General features: G+C 41.5%; 1 pseudogene across 1 annotated transcript in view; it reads right to left on the bottom strand.

The window, feature by feature from the left end:
• Positions 1-1,135: 1,135 nt before the first annotated feature.
• The window catches only part of LOC148881105 (protein CANDIDATE G PROTEIN-COUPLED RECEPTOR 7 pseudogene), a 30,177-nt pseudogene continuing 18,202 nt past the window's right edge, over positions 1,136-13,110 (bottom strand). The window contains exon 3 of the transcript XR_016104748.1: positions 1,136-1,693. The product of XR_016104748.1 is annotated as a protein CANDIDATE G PROTEIN-COUPLED RECEPTOR 7 pseudogene, transcript variant X3 (transcript). The remainder of the gene's footprint in view (positions 1,694-13,110) is intronic.

Raw genomic sequence — 13,110 nt, 5'->3', positions numbered from 1 at the left:
CTTGTCACAGCTCGGGGTAGACTTCGCCGAACTGCCACCTTGTAACAGCTCGGGATAGACTTCGCCGAACTACCACCTTGTAACAGCTCGGGGTAGACTTCGCCGAACTGACCGCCTTGTAACAGCTCGGGATAGTCTTCGCCGAACTACCACCTTGTAACAGCTCGGGGTAGACTTCGCCGAACTGCCACCTTGTAACAGCTCAGGGTAGACTTCGCCGAACTACCACCTTGTAACAGCCCGGGGTAAACTTCGTCGAACTGCCACCTTGTAACAGCTCGGGACACACTTCGCCGAACTGATCCACCTTGTTACAGTTCGGGATACCTCCGAGCTCAAGACCGTCTCGCTCAGCACTTCGCATCATCTTCTAGGCACCAAAGCCAAACAAGTCGTACCATGCCTGGCACCGAGAAATTCCGTGCCCGAGGGCGCCACGCCTAACTGACTTGGGATCTGACATTTTGGCAGCACTCTAAACGACCACCTGCCACCGCCACTGACGCCGCCATCTCCAGTTAGACGGTTAGGCAGTGACGGTTAGGCAGTGACGGTTCTGTCTCAATAGAAGGGACGACAGCCGAGTTGACAAACGCAAGAGTAATCATACCCGATCCGACAAGGGCCTCGGGACGAGTACGCGAAGCGACTATAAGAGCCCCCTGCCCCCCGATAACAGAGGTATGCAAAACTTTGCGCTATCTGACATTACCTAGCTTTTGAAAGATTCTAACTCGAGCTTTGGAGCCTCTACACCGGGTTCCCCCCAGAGCTTTCCCATCTCTCCCATTTCAGGATCCCTGCTACCTCGTTCGAAAGCAAGGCAGCGGACAGCTAAAACCAGCCGGATCGCGCTCCATCAAAATCCTATTCAAAAAGTAGAATATGTTTGTACCATTTAATGTCTAGTTAAAATCCACTGAATAGATATTTAAAGGTAGAGTCTAAAAAGTAGTGTTTAGAAAACCGAACTGGACTGGCCGGTTTAATCGCAACCCAGGCCCCTGGCTGGTTCAGTCATACCCCCAAAACCATAATGTGTAAAAAATTGGCCAAAACCGGTGACCTGGTCCTGGCTTTAGAAAACCAATCGATTTTTTATCCCCCCGAACCCAATGCACGGGATGGATGAAGATGCCATAACCATCCATATCTACAAATTTAATTGGCTTACAATAATCTCCAAATCAGATGATCGGAAAAAGAAAATATCCCATTAGGCTGACATTTGGCTCCTATAAATGGGATGGGATCGAGGTTTACTCACACTCAGGGTCAGGGAGAACCACTGAACCACTTAAACACGGGCTTTTCTGTCCCGCGTGTTAAAACACATCAGTGAGATCGGTCAATCAATTGAACAGCGGCTTCTTATCTTCTCCAACTCGGAGAAGTCCAAAGTGGGAGAGAGAATGACTGGTTTCGCTGATACACACCCGGCCCTTTTTGAGTTTCTTGAGGGTGTTGATGGTCAATCACAGAATCAGTGAAGAGGATTCTTGGACATCTCCATTCTCCACTAACATTTGCCAAAGTTCCTCCAAGCTGCAACTCCTTTCCTCTATCTCCTCCTCCACCTCGTCCATGAATCTCAATGCATTTGTTGGAATTTACGCTTGGCTTCCCCAAACAGCAACAGGTTCTTCTCCGCCTCTCTCTATATATACAGCCAATAACTTTGCTCTTAGACAACCTGCAAAAAACATTAAGAGGTTTAAAATCTCTAAGCAATCAAAGTAAAACATCAAAAGCTTTTAAAAGAAGATTCAAACTCATGAGTCGTAACTCGTAAACTAACAATCAAATTGAGTTGAAATCACAAATCAGAACTAACCAAAACATATCTAATTAGGTAAAATCAATGAAAACAACATTAAAGTTGGTTGATGTTGGAATACAACCACACTACAGCCTCCTTTCTTCATGCTCCCTCTTCTTCTGTTTGTTCTTCCGTCTCTCTTCATCAGCAACCAAACAAACAGTTTTTTTTTTTTTTTGAAAACCCTATAATCTTCACTGGATTTTGGCATCACCTTAAGAATCTCTTTTCTAGAGTTATTAGTCTTCCCATATCTTCTGGTAGCATCAATCCATTATTCTTTCCTTTTGATGAGGGCGGATTTGGCCCCCCAATGACATTATGACACATGGCACCTCATGACAACTAGGTGCAGCCTGGCACTTCCCAGGCAGTTCGCCACTAGGTAGCTCGCCACCGAGTAGCCCGACACCTCACAGGCAGCTCGCCACCAAGCAGCCCGATACTTCACAGGCAAGCTCGCCACTAGGAACTCGGCACCTTACGGGCAGCTTGCCTCCTAGTCAGACTGACCACCGCATGGTAATTTCAAGGATTTCACCATCATACCCCACATCTTACGGGATCATGCCTTATAACGGTTATTATTATCTCACCCACTCCCCGGTTCAGGCAGAAATAGGCAACCTTATCGGTTGGTGACGTTATCCCCACCTAACATAGAAACAGATCCTATCACAATGAGGATCCAGGAACTACTCGACCAAACCCACGAGGACTCCAATATATAAAAGCCTCACCCCCCAGAGATGAGGAGATGCGTAATCTCTGCTCACAATCCAGTATATAAAATCTCTCTTACAATCCAATATCATTTTCAACTCACAACTAAGTGCTAAGTTAAGCATCAGAACAACCCCGCCAGTTAAACAATCCCAGGTTCTCTAATTCTATTCTTACATGTCCATCAAGCTTGTCATTGCTGGTAGCCAGATCATCTCCTATAGGGAGCAGCCGGATTGCGCTACATCACCTTTGATAGAGTAATGATTTGGGAAGGCAGCAATCACCCAATGTAAATTTGAGAAGTTTTGGATTGTATGGAGATGCCAACGGCCGGTGGGAAAGAGAGAGCACCAAAGAGAGAGTGCGGGCCAGAGGTTCGTGTTTACTAAAGATACAACTTCAGTTGTTAGTAGAAATGCAAGGCAACTTAATAACTGATTTATTTTCCTTTCTATGTGTGCTAACCAAGTTTCACCTTTACATGTTTCATTTCTGTTTGAAGGAGATACCCTCTTATATGAGCCGCAAAGGCTTAAAATTGGCCTAACTACTTTGGACTCGAGGCATCTCTTTCTTGGCCTCTTATATTCAAAACATGATACATTACATAAGCTGTTGAATCAAATCCTTTGATGGGATAGTTAAAAGGCCGCTATAAGGGAGGTAGGTAAGTAGGGCTTAGAACCAAACCATGATGGTTAGGGGTGCAACTTGGGTGGGCATAACCCAATTCCTAAACAACTCAGCCACAATTTTATATATGCTGAGCTTGGATTTTTTGTCGCCACAATTTTATATATGCTGAGCTTGGATTTTTTGTCCTCAGGTTGGACTTAAATACATTTTGCATGCATATTTCAATGCGAGTTGAGCCCAAATTAAACGCATCGGGATTAACCTGCAGTCTTAAAGCCGAGCATAAACCCAGCCCAGCGTACCCTAGTTGACCCCTCCTATGATCAGTGCAGCAATGTACGGCTTTTTTATTCCCGATGATCAGATTCAAGGTGGATCAGGGAATTATATACAAATCTCACCCCCACCCCGTCACTGATTCAAGGAAAAAAATCCCTGCCTCCACCCATCTTCATTTAAGATCAAGGAAAACCCACCTGGTTCAGAGTAGGGCCCCGTTCAAAGCATTGCATTTTCCACACTATCCTCAAACCATACATTGGATCATATCACTCCAATGATCTCAGAACGCCCAAAAACACCAGGGCCCCGTTCAGAGCATTGCATTTTCCACACTATCCTCAAACCATACATTGGATCATATCACTCCAATGATCTCAGAACGCCCAAAAACCTTCAGCACCAACCATCTCCAAAGCGTCCCCAAATCCAACCTTAATATTAAGGGGAATCTTCATTTACCCCCACCTAACAAACTTTTACTTCACCATGCAATTGGGAACGGGGAAACTTATGCCATGTATGGTAGCGGTGTGGAAGTTTTAAATTATTGTGACTGTACATCAAAGTTAAAAATTCATACAGTGAAGTTAAAGATTTCTTTTCAAGTGCCCGCATCCAAAAGACAATTATTGGACATCACACCTATACTTTGATATGATCGGTGCAATTAAAACATCCCAAAATAGGGGAAAATTCATCTAATAATCAACGAAAGGGAAATTTATGGTTTGTTTTCCCTTAAATTTTTTTATTGGTTTTCTAAATGTAATATCCCAAATTCCCAGCTATGCTACAGTAGCTCCTTTGTATTGTGATAGATTCCCCCACATGTCATTGTTCCTACCTGAACAAACTTATAAAAATTTATGAGGTGGATGTGTCTAATAAAACCCCTAAAAGAAACTGCTAAAGTCTAAAACCTTAATATGCTAGTTTACTTCTACCAAAAAAAATGCTAATTGACTGATCAAACACCACCATCAAACTTATGAAACCAAAGGAACCAATAAAAGCAAAATTGCTCACTGTATGGCATGAATCTTCTAGTCAATCTCCACAATCTAAAACCCTAAAACCTAGAAAACACCAATTTTCGCCCAAAGGTTTGCTGGATCTTCCATTGATCTTGCAAAATCCAAATCCGGTGACCCAATCTCACAACAAAGACCAAGATACTGTACCATGCATGCTCTCACCACTAAATCAGGCCCAACCATCAATTCTGACTAAAATGCACCTCCATACCAATTTTCAGTCCCAAATTCCAAGGCTTCACCACTCTTACCCTAGATGGTTTCTTCTTTTTGGTAAACAAGTAGATGGTTAGGGTATGGGTCAGGTTGGGTTACAACCAGCGTAGATATAGTATGGGTTACTAATTGGTGTGGGTAATTAGTGGACCGGTTGGTATTCAACCCGCACTCTTCCCACCCTCTTGCCACCACCCCTAAATTCTGATTTTATGATCCTTCTGCAACCTTTTTTGTTTTTTTGAATTGTAGTATATTTATAGCAACACCGTCCATAGCCTCATTAAACCACCAGTAGTGTTTATTTGTAGTTGATGCATGGCTAACTCCATGTTTCTCCACACTAGATCTCCAACCAGTCAGTATCCCTTTCTAGTAATTAAAACCACCTATCCAGGCCTACCTGCATAATTTAAGCAACGAATATCATCAAATCACGTAAATCACACCAAGCAACCCTATGACCATAAATGCAAATTTACCAAGTTCACAAAGGCTAGGTCATATAACATAGAAACATAGTTTTGAGACACCATCTCCAAATAGTGGAAGGCATATTAGAAGAATGTATATCAAACTGAGATTTTTCAAGGAATCAAATCTAGTTCAACTTTGACAAAGTTTGAGCATCCTCAGTTGATGGAAAAACCTGAGCTTACTAAATTACAAGAACTGATGTAACCATAACCAAATGACTTGAACTAATCATCCATCAATTCAGTTAAACACGTGTGTTACCAAAAACGTAGAACTATCCTAAGAAAAACTCAAACATCACAACCAAATCCACTAAAATCTGTACAGTACATTATGACCTTCAGAATCAGAAGATCGTTTCTTTTCAGATTACCATCAACCTCAACTCAAGCACAGTAACTTCAAGATGCCAAAAAGTACAAACAATGGCACAAGACAGTCAAAAGAGAAAAACTATCAATTTCTAATCCTAAATTCCATAAAAGCAGTTGAATCTTGTAAAACAACAATAGTCTCCCAAATAATACCTGAGAAAGAGAATAACTCAAGCACAGTAAATTCATCATTTCTTTTACCGCATTTTCTATCCACATCCATTGTGTATAATAATTACTACAATTAAATTTTACCAAGTTGTACACTATAGATGTAAAATTATATAATCAAGCTTGGTTCATTTAATTAACCCCACATGCAATTGCTCCTTAACCTACCTATGATAAAAAAAAAATGGTCCCAGAAAGGTATGAACTTAAATTGCTCAAATGTCTTATAGCAAAGGCCCTTTGACAAAAATTAAAATAAAATTAAGATATGATGGTATAAAATTAGTTCTTGATCCAATTAATATGAAATTGGATATATCATAAGATATTATGAACCCTTGGAATTCACAATTTGAATCATGAATCATGTCATAAATTGTTAGATTTTAACAACAGTGCCAACTCTACCAGGAAAAAATGCCTACAAGTGTGAATGACTGACAACAGAATTCCTAAAATCTCTATACAGATGGCATTGGAAAGGCACCCACGATTTTTAAGTTACTTTTACCTTGAATTTTATATTATTGGGCAAATTAATGTCAGAATTTTAGTAATTCTCTGTTTGTGGTTGTCAGGTTGCTAATATAACAATTTATCAGCCTGATTCTAACGTAAAGTTAGACTTCTGTCTGCATGAAGAGGTGAAAACTTTGGCCCTTTGGTTGGTTGAACTTAAATCTCTTCAATAAGTGGTGAATAAGAATCTAAAGATGTACAATCAAAAGACAGAATAAAAAAAGAAAATGAAAAAGAAATCTACAGTTGTAATCTCAACATATCAGTCACTCAACCATAGGATCTTACAGAACTTGTGATCTTCCTTGCCACCCCCTTCCAACTAGCACTTTGTTAAAAGTCTGTTAATAATTAAGTTTAGTACTACAGGGGTACTATTGTACTTTCTCCCTCTTTTATTTTGTTTTATGTCACCCTAGTGTAAATACAAAAGCTGGTGCCGCCAACCAGACTTTTGGCTCTCAATCTCTTTTCTCTCCTCTCTCTTCTCTCTTTCCTCTTCCTTTCTTCTTTTCTTCTGAATAATATGGTATCAGAGCGGGACTATCAGATCTGAAAGGAGAGATAGAGCAAGCCTTTTTTCTGTCTTCTCTCTCTGCCAGCTACTGCTTGCTTTACTGAAGATCCAGAATACAGCATTGGACTGAAGTACCTTCACTCCCTCCTTTTTCTTTTTTTCTGGCCGTGTACCAGGACAGAACCTATAGTAGGTTCACTTGCTTGATGTGAGGTGATCAGCACCTCTTTCTTTCCTTTTTTGTGGGATCGGTTGATCCCAGGGATGTACTGTAGGTCGGTGATGACCTTTATATGCTGCGACAGCAGCCTTATGATGGATTTGCAGGTCAGGAGATGACCTGTATGTATTGCGATAGCAGCCCTCTGGTTTATTGTAGGCCAATGATGACCTATTAGTGCTGTAACAACAATTAATTTATTTCTTTGGTGATTGAAGAGCTGAATTTCAAAAAAACGGTGGTTGTCTCTAGCCTCCTGGTGCAAAGAATTTTTTTTCAGCAGTTATTCAGCGTGTGAAGGGGAAACAGTGTGGACTGGAGACAAAATTTAACAAAATTTATCTTTCTAGGTGTTAGACTGCATTATTTCAAGGTTTTTTGTGCCTACTTTGAGTGTGACCTGAAGCTGTTGGCATGAGTGGTGAAGATTCTGCCACATCTAGTGTTTCCTCAATGCAAAATGGAATGAGTGGGGGTATGGATTTACCCTTCCCTATAGCTGTCATACCCCTGGATGGCTTAAATTATTTAGAATGATCGAAAGGGATCATGTTATACTTTATTGCAAGGGGAAAAATAGGATATATAAATAGGAGAATTAAAGAACCTAATTCTGGGAGTGTTGAGTATGACAAATGGAACCAGGAAAACAATATGGTTATGTCTTGGCTTTTAGTGCCTATGCAACCTCAGGTGAGAAGGAACTTTATGTGGGATGAAACAGCTTATGAGATTTGGGAACAGGCAAAGTCAACCTATTCTGAACTGCGTCACTATGCAAAAATCTATCAATTACAAGCCAGGTAATGGCAGGAGCTAATACAGCCCTTTACCCAGTTACACCATCTATGTCCAAAGCCACAACACCCAAGGACCTCTAGTAAAAAACTCCAATCCACAAGATTAAAAGCCTTCTCTAGGTCTAGCTTACAAGAAAAACCTTGAATCCCCGACTTTCTCACATCCTCCACACACTCATTTGCTATTAAGATCTGATCTGTTATTTGCCTTCCTTGCACAAATGCTTGACTAATGATGGATGGTAGCACTACTCGAATTCTCATAGACAACACTTTAGCCAGGATTTTATAGATGCTTGTCACCAAACTAATCGGCCTATAATCCTTAGGGTCCTTTGCATCTATCTTCATTGGGATTAGGGATAAGAAGGTAGCATTAATTCCAGGGCTTACCCCTTTTCTATCTGCAAATTCCTGAAACACCCCAACAAGGTCTTCTTTAATCACATCCCAACAATCCTGATAAAAAGCCATTGTGAAGCCATCTGGACCAGGTACTTTGGATCTATCCATTGAAAATACCATCTATTTGATCTCTTCTTCACTAAAATCCCTTTCTAGCCAGTTTACTTGTTCTTCAGATATCCTAATCCAATCCAAATCTTCCAATGTTGGCCTATTGTTCACCAGTTTCCAATAGATTGACTTGAAATGATCCACAAACAACCTTGCTATCTCATCTTGATTTGTACTTCCTCCCCATTCACCTCTAACTTTGCTACGAAATTTTTCCTTCTCCTCCCATTAGCCAACGCATGAAAAAATTTTGTATTCCCATCCCCTTCCTTAATCCATTTGTGTCAACTTTTGCCTCCAAGAGATTTCTATTAGAATGTGAGAATGATATCTCTTTGTATGAGTGTTCGGCTGATAAGAGTTCTTATTAGCCCATACTTAAGTTTAAGTTATCCTGTAACTGGGTCTGTGTTAATGGGCCTAAGCCTGTTTAATGCTTTTAAGTTAACTGGGTGTCCCATCACTAATCAGAGGCATTTCAGTAATTTTTTGTATCTTGTACTACATTCAAATATAAATAATAGCACGGTCGACTGGCTAGTACAGTTCGACATTCCAGCATCTCTTCTCCTCTTTTCTGCTACTTCGACTACAGTAGTTCAGCTTTCATGGTATCAAAGCATTGAGCACCTTCCTGGTTACAACTGACGCCATCTCCTCTTTCTTGTTGTCTTTCTTCTTCTTTTTTATCTAAGTTGCTGCTGTGAAACCCTAGGGTTGTAGGAGAACAACACAAGGTTCGACCTAGGGATTCCCTTGGTTGTAGGGCGCAAGGGAGGTAAGACCCAGAAGCTGATGTCCTACTAGTTTCTAGTAGTTAGCAGCTATTCGGCCGCTAAGAGAGGTTTGTATAGGACAGACCTAGTTGAGGACTGATTTCAGTAGTCCCAGTGTTGGCCGTAAGGAAGGGAACTCCCTCTATAGTTGTAGTATTCGAAGTTCAAGTGGAGTCTACATATCACAGGTCGATTACCAACCCAGAACTCCTCATTTGCTGCTATAACTAAACAGCTTCAGAACTGTGACAATCTCGGCAAGTCTGAAACTGTGTTGCGAGCTTTTAGGGCTTGTTGAGGTTACTTCGGCTAATCAGAACCTGCATCAGAACTGGTTCAGAACTTTCAGAATTGCTTCAGCTAGTCTTAAATTAGTGCCATCTACACAGAGGCTGCAGTCAAGATGTCTTCAATATCCGGAGATGTTTCTTCTAGGGATAACAGACATGCGGCAAGGTCTTCAAATCTGAAAAATCCTAATCTGCACAGCCTGCAGATTACAAGTGTGCTACTGGAGAATACAACTTCAGGGAGTGGTTCAATTCTGCAATGCTGCTTATTACTTCCCATGACCTCACAGGCTACCTAGATGGGAGCAAGAAGGAACCTGATGTTGGCAGTGAAGATTATGTTGTGTGACGCAAGGAGAATGCCACAATTATGTCCTGGTTGCTTGCCTCTATGACTCCTCGGGTTGCCAGGACTGTTCATCACTTTCCTACGACAGCCAAGATTGGGGAAAAGGTGTCTAAGACCTATGGACAAAAGAAACACAATGCTAGAATCTACAGATTGAATCAGGACATTGTTGCCTTAAGGCAATGTGATATGACAGTTGCAACATACTTTGCAACTCTGGAAGGTCTTTGGGAAGAACTTGACCATCACTTGATATTAGATTGGGAAAATGCCAGGGACAAGGAGAGATATGATAATCAAATTGAAGAGAGCAGAGTCTTCAAGTTTCTGGCTGGCCTAAACCCAATATATGAGGGTATAAGGTCACAAATTCTAGGGAGAGATGAGTTACCGGAGCTTCACCATGTCTATTACCTGGTGAGGAATGAAGAAGTCAGGAGAAGGGAGATGCAAGTTGACTCCCAGACACAGTCAATTGTACTATCTGGAGAACATTCAGCCCTAGTCTCCACTAAGGGAAATAGATATCCAGACAAGAAGTCCCTCAAGTGTACCCATTGTGGTGGTGAGAAACACACAAAGGAGAAATGTTGGGTCTTGTATCCTCATCTTAAGCCAGCTGCTTTGAGAAAGGACAAAAGGTAACATAAGGGTCACACGGCAAGTGGGAATCTTGCCACCAACAACAGTAGTGACAACTCACAGCGTACTCTGACAGTGTCCTCTTCCTCCACAGGGTAGGCTGCCGACTCCTCTGGACCAAGTACTTTGGGCTTTACAGCTAGTGAGGTAGAGGTTCTCGACCGGGCATTAGCCCGTCTGAAGAACAATCCTTTAGCTTCCACCTCTCTTGCTAAATCAGGTACATCCTCTGCATTTAGTGCAACCAGTTCCATTATTTCTACCTCTTGGGTGATTGATTCCAGAGCCACTGATCATATGACACATATGTCCTCCTTATTCTCTTCATATCACTTGTTGTCTGGCCAGAATAACATGAGAGTGGCTGATGGGTCTCTCTCCACCATCTTTGGAAAGGGGGTGGTTGACCTAAGCAAGGATCTCTCTCTTAAATCAGTCCTACATGTTCCTAATCTTACCTCTAATTTGTTGTCTGTTTCAAAGCTTACAAAAAATTTGAAATATAGTATAATTTTTTCCCTCTCATTGTGTTTTCCATGACAGATTGACGAAGAGAACGATTGGGAGTGGTCATGAGTATGGGGGCCTCTACTATTTTGATGCAGACATCAGCTCAACCCTACAAGCTTCTGCTACTACTAGTCCGGAAAGTGTGGAGTCAATAGCTAGGCTGCACCTGTGGCATGCTAGGCTAGGTCATGTGTCTTTCTCTTCTTTAGCAATGTTGTTTCCCGAATTATGTAAGGGAATTCCAAATCAAAGTTTAATTTGTGATGTATGTCAAATGTCAAAACAATATAAAACAATGTATCCAATTTCTAGTAATGAAATTCGAGCTCCTTTTGATTTGGTTCATTCTGATGTTTGGGGAACTTCACCCATTGTTTCCATTGATGGCTTCCGTTACTTTATCAGTTTTATTGACCATTATTCTCGGTGCACTTGGATTTATCTGTTAAAAGGACGTGATGAAATTCCACGGATAACCATGATTTTTTACAAGATAATTGAAACACAATTTGAGAAGAAGATTAAGCAATTCTGGTCGAACAATGCAGCTGAATACTTTGAAAGTTCCCTGAACTCATTCATGGAAGATGCAGGCATGTTACACCAATCATCATGTGCTTACACCCCTTAACAAAATGGGGTTGTTGAGCACAAGAACAGGCACCTATTGGAGACAGCTCAAGCCTTACTTTTCCAGCACAAAGTGCCCAAGCAATATTGGTCTCAAGCTATACTCACTGCATCATACCTGATAAATCGGATGCCATCTAAGGTATTGGGTATGAAGACTCCTTTCTCTGTTTTGTGTCCCTCTTCCAGAATTTCCTCTTCCTCCACGGGTTTTTGGTTGTACATGCTTCATACATGTGAAGGATCCAAAGAAAACCAAGTTGGATCCCAAGGCTACGAAGGGAATATTTTTGGGGTACTCTCCTACACAAAAGGGGTATAAGTGTTATGATCCTGTCTCCAAGAAAAAATATGTCACCAGAGATGTAGTCTTTTTTGAGTCTCAACCCTATTTCCAGTCTTCTCAGAATCCTCTTCGAGGGGAGACTAGTGGGTTGGAAGAGGATTCTCATTCTCCCTTCTTTTTTGTTCCCCTTTCATCACCTTCCACTACTCCTAGCTGTGACATTCTGGGTCAACCTAGTGAGGCTCCCACTGTGCCAGTTACTTCTCCTGATACAGCAAATGCTCCTAAAGGTTCCAGTATGCAAGAGAAAGAGATACTTACATACAGCAAAAGGAGGAAGGGCCATCAACTTCATGATTGCAACCATTTGAACTCAAATCAATCTATCTCTACAATCCAAGGTAATTCTGACTCACTCACTTTGAATTTAGATCTTCCTATTGCTCTCCGTAAGCCTGTTCGTTCTTGTACCACCTGGCATCCCATAGCTGATTATGTTTCTTACTCACACTTATCTCCTGCCTATCACTCCTTTGTGTCTACTCTTTCCTCTGTATGTCCCTTCCAAGTACTCAGAGGCGGCATCTGATCCAAGGTGGAAAGAAGCCATGAATGAAGAGATGAAAGCCCTAATGAAAGCAAGAACGTGGGAATTGGTGAACCTGCCAGAGGGGAAAGGCACTATTGGGTGCAAGTGGGTATTCACAGTAAACAATAGGGAAGATGGGTCAATTGAGAGGTACAAGGCCAGACTTGTGGCAAAGGGATTTACACAAAAGGAAGGAATTGACTACAAGGAAATCTTTGCTCCAGTGGCAAAGCTCAACACAATCAGGGTTCTACTGTCACTAGCAGCAAATTTCTCTTGGGAACTCCATCAGCTGGATGTGAAGAATGCCTTCCTAAATGGTGATCTTCATGAAGATTCATGGAACCTCCACCTGGCTATGTTGGAAAGAAGGTGTGTAAACTAAGGAAAGCATTATATGGTTTGAAGCAGTCTCCTCGAGCATGGTTTGAGAGACTTTGTATGGCCATGAAGAAAGTGGGGTACACTCAGAGATCATACATTGTTTACAAGGAGACAGGATGACAAACTTACGGCTCTCATTGTTTATGTGGATGATATGGTGATTACTGGAAATGACGTGGAAGAGATGAAGAGGGTGAAGGAGTTCTTAGCTTCAGAATTTGAGATCAAAGACCTGGGAAATCTGAGATATTTTCTTGGGATTGAAGTTGCTAGATCAAGAGAAGGAATCTACATATGTCAGCGAAAATATGTGCTAGATCTCCTAGAGGAAACAGGCATGATGGAGT

Source organism: Nelumbo lutea, chromosome 1 (genome assembly GCF_056320005.1).
Source record: "Nelumbo lutea isolate HS-2025 chromosome 1, American lotus-T2T, whole genome shotgun sequence".
Classification (NCBI taxonomy): Eukaryota; Viridiplantae; Streptophyta; class Magnoliopsida; order Proteales; family Nelumbonaceae; genus Nelumbo; species Nelumbo lutea.
This window is presented reverse-complemented; position numbering and strand designations above follow the sequence as displayed.